Genomic DNA, 8,540 nt, shown 5'->3' on the forward strand with positions numbered 1-8,540 from the left:
ATCTCCAACTGGAGACTAGTGGCGCGCTATCTTCGATTCGGCTATAACCGGCTAAACGGTTCCCACGCCAATCACATACAAAGAAATATATAATCCGGAAATAACACAACCACTATTAAGGTTATGTCTTTGAGATTATGTGTTTAATATAACAATTATCTCAAACCGTATCTGAGATAATCAGTCAGCAATACAAACGGAAATGATTTTGTATTATCCAATGCCCCCTATAATGACACTAACCTTAAAAATATTTGGAGATTTCTTTAATACTTTTAAATATATTTATGCATGAATGAATCTGATTCCTCGATCATCACCAACTCACGATCAAATAATAGTATATTCTAATTAAACAATTCAATTTACTATTGAAGCAATTAACTAATTGTTAAGTCTGATTACAATCAAAACTTGACTAAGTTGACAGGCTGTCAAATGCTAACTGTTTGAGCTAAATTGAGTATATTTGAACAGAAAAACAAATAGTAAATTTACTCAGCTTATTGAAATTTTTTTATCAGTTATAAATATTTTGGATTAGAGAGAATAGAAATAAAAGGATAAATTGATTTACAACGAAGTCAGTATTGTTTACATTACTCGAATTACAAATTGTTTGGTTCGGAACAAACTCAATGCTTCTTTATACTTTTTTTGTGTTTTAATGATTTAAGAGTAATCAAGTCAGTTTTTGGCGTACGTCATAAAATAAAAAGGTTTTTTATTTGCATTAGGCAAAGCTTGGACTTGGCATTAGCTTAATGATTAATTATACATACATACGTATGAATATTAAAGTAAGCAATGATGGCAAGACGAAGATAAAAATTGTTAATGCAGATGAAATGTCTGAAAACAGGTATAAGAAGCTATAAAAGTATCGGTAAGATTCTTAAAGGAAAACATATAAAAATAGCTAAATAATTAACTTAACAGCAAAAACAATATTTGAAGGTTACCTGAACGTGTCTGAGGGTAACGAAAAGTAATTCATACCGAATATAATAAAAAAATAGAATAGAAAGAAGAAGAAGTTGTTCAATAATATACATAGAATAGAATGAGTACACTAAATCTCGATAGATAGATATATGTGTATATATATATATATATATGTATCTATTGTAAATCGTAGCCAATGTTGCAAAAAAACTATTTTTTTCTACTACATATACATAAGTATTTCGAAACAAAAGTAAGATAAATAATAGAATATACTCTCATTGAGCTTTAGCAATTTAAACCAACAACTCAACAATAGATGTACAATTGTTTAAATAATACAAAGTAAATGTGTTAAGTGTCATTATGTCAATATGAGAATAAGTAATCTCTAGATGAATGGAGTGAGTGTGTGACAGTCACACGGTTTGTAGTGACTCCGCTACTAAGCTTTAAAAATGTTAGCCGTTACCGACAGACAGCTTCAAATCTTCGAGTTCTTTGCAAATTCTCGTTCAATGCATATTTTTTGAAGAGCCACTGGGTTGATTACTTCGTTACTCACTCGATAGTATCAGTATACCACTGTTTCGTCTGGAAAAGAGCCTCTCAAATTTAGTATCCGTATCATTTTGAAAATTAAAGATCAACAACAAGGGTTATTATGTTCCTTCTTGGTTCTTAGAGACCGTTTTAAGGCTGTGCGCATAAAATATGAATTATAGATTTTCATGTAATTAATTTAGAACTCGTACCTTAAATTTGAACTCATTCAAATTACTGTGGGGTACTTTTCTCATGCTTAGGCTAAATTTTTAAATGTAATGTGATGAAATTTATCATTAATACTTAGTATTAGCAAACATTTTGCACGCGATCACGCAATATTTATGACATGAAAGAAAAATATTAATAATACTTTAAAACACTTTAAATAACAGTGTTGTGAATTTATAATTGAACATCAAAGTAATGAAATATTACATTTCTCTAATTTATCGTTGAATATATCGTTTAATTATTCATTTGGGCCAGCATAATTAAATTCGTAAAATAAGTACAAAGCAAAGTAAACTTGTAAAAGCTTGAAATAAGTTTAAATTATATTTGTACACCCAGGCGATCTTTTAATTGTTTAAAAACTATTTGAACTCGAAAGAAATTAATTTTGACTCAAGAAAATACTAAATATTCAAAAATAAAAAAAAACCACATTTCAACAAGAGACTGATCAGTTTCGTTTAAATGTTATACTTTTATGCGTTAAGAGTGATTTGAGTCATCGTTAGTTTCTGGTGAAACAATATTTACCGGATATATCATGATATATGAAAAACATATCTTCTGTAAAGCAAAAACATAGAGGTTATTTTGACAACAACAACTTTATAATCAAATCTCAGTTCTTTTGCTCAAAACTACTTACCTTCTTGTAGCCTTCTACACTTTTATTGAGAGACATAAAATGCTTAATTTCTGGTACATTTTTTGGCCATGTCTGAAAGCATTTTTTCAATATAATTCCATTAGAAAATTACTCCTTCCGATGTGAACGTCTCCAAGATATGATTTATACTAAATTAAGATCTTCTTTCCTCCACTATTCTGTTCTTTATCCAATATGTTAATGAAAATAGCCTTCATTAAGTTAATCGAACGAATTAAATACAAGAGAGTATAAGGGTACCGCATAAAAGTTATATGTATAACCACTTTTCTTTTTTTCTCTATTATCTATTATTCAAAGATCAGCTAATCGAAGTCAACTATTATGCACTTTCTAGAGTAGTAGGGCACTTTTTAAACAGTTAGGTGTGTTTTTATGATTTTCGTTTGCGAAAAGCTCACACTTCGTTGCTTGTTCGTGAATTCATGGTCAAAAACTCCATATTCTCACTATTCGCCAGACATGGCTATGTGTTTTCTGATTTCGAAAAATTTAGAAAGGGCCGTCGTTTTACAATCACACCAGAAATCGCTGAAATAGCCGAAGTCTACCCTAAAAATCGAGTTTGAGAAGTGTTTCGACGCTGGCTAAATATCGAATGGAAGCTATTTTAAAGGCAAACATATTAATTTAGACGAATGAATAAATATTTTTTTCAAAAAACCAAACTTACCGTTATTTTTTGAACACGCTTCGTTTATAACGCATATTTTTGGCTGATTTTTCGGTATTTTTTAAATTTAAATGAAACATATAATATTTAATCGCCGTAATACACTCACTCTGGGTGGAGCACATTTATCTAAAAAATAAAAAAGTATATAAGCGGCCTATTCACGTTCTAAGCGCAACTCAGAAATATGTAATAAAAGCAAACATTAACAGCTGATAATAAGATCACAGACAGCACTTAATATATACTTACATATATACATATATTTATTTGTGACCTTTGTGCATATGTGTATGTGTGTATGTGTATGCATCTGCATTTATTGCATTAGAAAAAAAATACTCGTGTGTAATTTAAAACTTGTTTTCAAAATCGACTTTGGCTACAGCAGCATCGCAAAGTGGACTGGTTGGCCATCTTAATGTTGACGACATACGACGCCACAACCATGACAGTGATCTAGAGAAGCCGAATGTTTCTAACGAGCAAAGCAACAGCAGAACCAGCAGCTGTTCGGCTTGCATTACTTTTAACACTGCATTAAATGAATACATACATAAGTGCATTAGACACAGATGTATACATAAATACATTCACAAACAATTCTAGGCAGTTATGCAGACGTAATGCATTTTCTGATTCCACTTGGTGGTGTGTATGCTGCCGGCTGTTGTTTGAAAACGCCTAAATAATGCTTTGCGCGCGCAATTCAATATCTAGCGCATACCAAAGTTCGAAAAATGCGTATACATATTTATATGTACATACATACATACATCTTCAGTATGTACATATACATATGTGTGTTGAAGAACTACTATCTCAAAACCAGCCACCATATAGGGATTTTTTCCGTACTGATGCAATGTCAATTACAGCAACCAGGAGTATCCTTGGTTTTTATAGATCAATGCTCGTAATTAATTTCCACTTTCTTTTGAGAGAACACAGGTCAAGAAGGGCTAACTTCCGGTGCAGACGAAAATTATATACTCTTCCACTACCAAAAAATAACATGTTCGATTTATGAAAATAAAATTTCTCACACAATGCAAATTACACGAAGTATCTTTAAAAAATGCCAATGATATTGATATCATTGGAAGCAACAACTACCCCATTTGTTCTGCTTTTTCGAGACATGATAAGGAAGCGAAGCGTATGGGTCTGGTATTGCATGAGGATAAGATGAAATATCTCCTGTCATTAAACAAACAGTCAGCGCACTCGCGTCTTGGCTCCCACTTCACTGTTGACAGTCATAACTTTGAAGTCGTAGATAGTTTCGTCTACTTGGGAACCAGCGTTGACAACACCAACAATGTCAGCCTCGAAATTCAACGCAGAATCACTCTTACCAACAGGTGCTACTTTGTACTGAGTAGGCAATTGAAAAGTAAAGTCCTCTCTCGACGAACCAAAATCAAACTCTACAAGTCGCTCATTATTCTCGCCCTAATGTATCCAGCCCTGAAAGTGTTCGATGCAGTACCCGCCGGAGGAAGCCGAGGAAGGGAGGAGAGCGACCTGGTTACACTTGGGATCTCCAACTGCCGCCGAACTGCGAAGGAGAGAGAGAGGTGGCGCACTATCGTCGATTCGGCAATAACCGGCTAAACGGTTGCAACGCCAATCACATGCAATGTATGACGCAGAAGCGTGGACGATGGCAAGATCAGATGAGACGACTTGTGGAGTTTTCGAGAGAAAGGTTTTGCGGAAGAATTATGGTCCTCTGAACATTGGCAACGGCGAATACCGCAGACAATGGAATGATGAGCTGTAGGAAGAGGACGACCTCCACTACGTTGGAGAGACCAAGTGGAAAGTGATCTGGCTTCAGAAAGCAAGAAGAAGAAATTAATGGTGCGCTCTGGTGGATTCGGCTATAATCGCGTATGCGGTTCCTACGTCAAAAAACAACGATAATTTTCGTTTTTTGAAAAAAATATAATTTATTCATTCGTCTACCTTAATGTTGTTGCCTTTAAAATAATCCCCATTCGATATCATGCACTTATGTCAGTGCTTCTTCCAACCATCAAAACACTTCCAAACTCGATAAAATCAACATAATAAAAAAATGAATCGTAATCACATAACATCAACCGTTAAAGAAAAGGTCTTGACTCGCTTTTTGCATTAAAAAATATCAATTTCATTAACATATCTCACACATTAACCGATATATTCGGCAAACAAACCTTCAGAATTAAGGCAATTTATATATTTCGGGAAAATGAGCATGCCCGACAATAACAATAGAAGGGAATTACAAAACAATCTTCCACATTCTCTGTAAATGCCCAACCCTATCGCAGATCCGACACAGGACAATTGGAATCCACAAAATGGTTTGAACGGAATGATGAAACGTGAGAGCAGTAAAATATTAGGTCTACGATTAGTGTATCAAAATGGCACATCTAGTGCTAATTGAGCCCATAAAATATATGGCTGCACTCTTACCTATATATTTCGTCTGTTGATTTGGGAAAGTTCATGTACCGTTTTCCCTCCAACTCTAACTTGGCCGTCCTTGGCTTCTGTCCTGAACTCCTTTGACCTTGCGTGAAATCCATGCTTCATCCCATAAAATGAAAACTAACTTGTCTTCTCTTAGCTGGATCACATGTGAATCCCAACTAGACCATTACTCCCAGTTTGTCCTTGACACATACAAATTTCAAAATTAAAACAAACTTAAACTTAACTCCACGTGACCCCTCAATATGTAAACAAGCCTGACCCATTGTCTTTAATAAATCACAATGCAGAAAGCACAATATTCTCATCGTAATCTACAGAGATATTTGAGATACTCGTCGATATATACGAGTTCAAATTATCCAGTAGTTCAGACGGTATATTCGATATGTAGGACTACAATAGGCTAAACAAGCATTCTCACTTAAGATGGTTATCATTCTAGTCGATTTCACCATACTTTTGAAGGTATTTTTGACATATCTGGGGTATTATTTTTTATCTCGATAACGTCCTATCAATATTGAAGATCTTGTAATTATACTTTCACTTTATTCAAACTGTAATTGAAAGCCATCGTGTGCAGCAAATTCTGTTAGAGTTGGAAAACTGGTTTATGAGAGTTTAGGGGGGGAAATGCGCTAATCTGGAAATTAGCATACTGCATTCTTCACTATACCATTATACGGAAGATGGTTAGGTCCCACTAAGTTTTGGAAAAAATCCATAAATGAAAACACTGTTATTTTTTCTGCGGCTATAGCATGCAAATTCTTTATTGATTCTGTAAAATGTTTCGTAAAATTATTTTCTCGTACAAAATATATTTATGTATGTATGTATGTATGTTTTTTTTAATTACGTACAATAAAATATTTTATTATCTGCTTAACGCTTGCTTGGCGCACATACATATCTGCAGATATTCAGTTTTATCTGATTCGATTTTCTGTGCTTGTATACAACATTATTGATTTTCAGTATTCAATTATTTTAGTTTGTTCTTTCGTCTTTTTAATAGATTTATATTTGCTTTGTTTCAGATAATATAGAGATTTTATGCATTACATAGTGGTACGCGTTTTTTTACTTATGTTATGAATATTATCAATTTCTTTTAGAAGTTTCCGAGATGATTTTTTTACTTGATTTTCGTATTATATTACGTTTCATTGATAAGTTTTATGTTTAGATTTTCAATAAATTGTTTTTGTTTTCAATTTTAAATGCATGTTAACCACGTGTTATGTTTTTTGTTGGGTTTTTCGATTTTTTTGTAATATTTTTTTTAGCTACATTAATTTATCGTAATTGTATTTTCATATATATGTTTCATATTTATGCAGTTTTGAGTAGTAACTGCGCATTAAGTTCATAGTTCTATGCAATCTCTTAACTTGTTTGTATATAATTATTTAATTATTTATTTTTTGTTTTTTTTTTTTATGTTTTGTTATCGCATAAATGTCATATTTAAATGCATTTAGCGCGCTAATTTGTACTTCAGATTTGTACTCAAATTGCTTTTCATTCAATATTTATGCATAATTAAGCATATATTTTTTGTTCATAAACATTTATCGTCTTGTTTAACGATTTTAAAAAAATCTTTCGAACATTTTGTTTATGCTGTCGTATTATTTATCGAAGCATTACATTTTTTATATATTTTTTTAATATTTTTTTAATTATTTTCAAATATCGATTTAATTATTTTTGTTCGACTTTAAGTACGTAGTAGTAATGTAGCTTTTTTCATATAATTGTTTGTAGGTATAAAATTGAGTTATATACTTTAGAAATGTGTATGTATGTAGTTTTAAGTTCAAAATAGCATTTTCTTATGTTTATAATTTATGTATTTGTTTCTTTTTTAGATATAAGACAATTTTTCGCGTCAGTTATCGTCTAAATTTATCGTTATTTAATTGATTTTTTTTATTTTTTTTTTTAATTTCGATTTTCTTTGAAATATGCGTTTTAATTATTGATTTTATAATTTTTTTTACAATCTTGTGTAATTTTTTATAAATCATAATACAGCGTTAGGCGTTTCAGCAGCATATATGTAGCCGAAATGTTTATTATACTAAATTTAAATGCATACCGAAGCTGATTTTTTTTGTTTTAATAACGCGTCTTAACTCATTAAAAATTGGTGGGTGTATCAGCTGATCATGAGTTTCGAGCGGAAAAAGCGCATATTTTAACTTACTAGTTTATATTTTAGTTTTTCTTATATGTTATTATTTTTATTATAATTTGATTTTTTTTTTTAATTTTTTTATATATTTTATTAATATTTAATTTTTTTTGATTTTTCTTATATTTTTTATTATTCTTATTATTTGATTTTTGACTGCCAAAAATAAATGCAGAAAAAAAATTTTAAAATTTATAATAAAATATTAAAAAAATGCGCAAAAACTCATGCGAAGTTTTTTAATATTTCCTGCGTGTTTTGTAATTTTTTTAATTTTAATGTTGCGTTTATGAAGAAGCCTCATATTTATTTATTTATATGATTATTAATTTTTTTAAAATAAAATTTGAATTTTTATTTTTTGTATTTATTTTGAATTTTTAAATTTATTAATTTTTTAAATTATTATAATTTTTTATTATTTCTTTTATTGCTTCATTATTATTATTATTAACTTTATTATTAAATTGTTATTATTATTATTATTTTTAATTATCATTAGTTTCCAAACTATTAATTTTTAATTTTTTAAATTATTATTTTTTTATCAATATTCTATTTTTTAATTGTTATTAAATTGTGTATTGATTTAAATTTTTATAATTTTAATACATATTTTAAAATATTATTATACTCATTTTTGCTAGCATTCAAATAGTTTTAACATTTTGTTGCAACAACTTGTTTTTGCTTTCACAATACATACATAATTGGCAAAATAAATTTGACTACATACAACGAAATTTGTTTAGAGTAAAATACCATATACGAGTTATTCAAAACTA

Source organism: Zeugodacus cucurbitae, chromosome 6, assembly GCF_028554725.1.
Source record: "Zeugodacus cucurbitae isolate PBARC_wt_2022May chromosome 6, idZeuCucr1.2, whole genome shotgun sequence".
Taxonomy (NCBI): Eukaryota; Metazoa; Arthropoda; class Insecta; order Diptera; family Tephritidae; genus Zeugodacus; species Zeugodacus cucurbitae.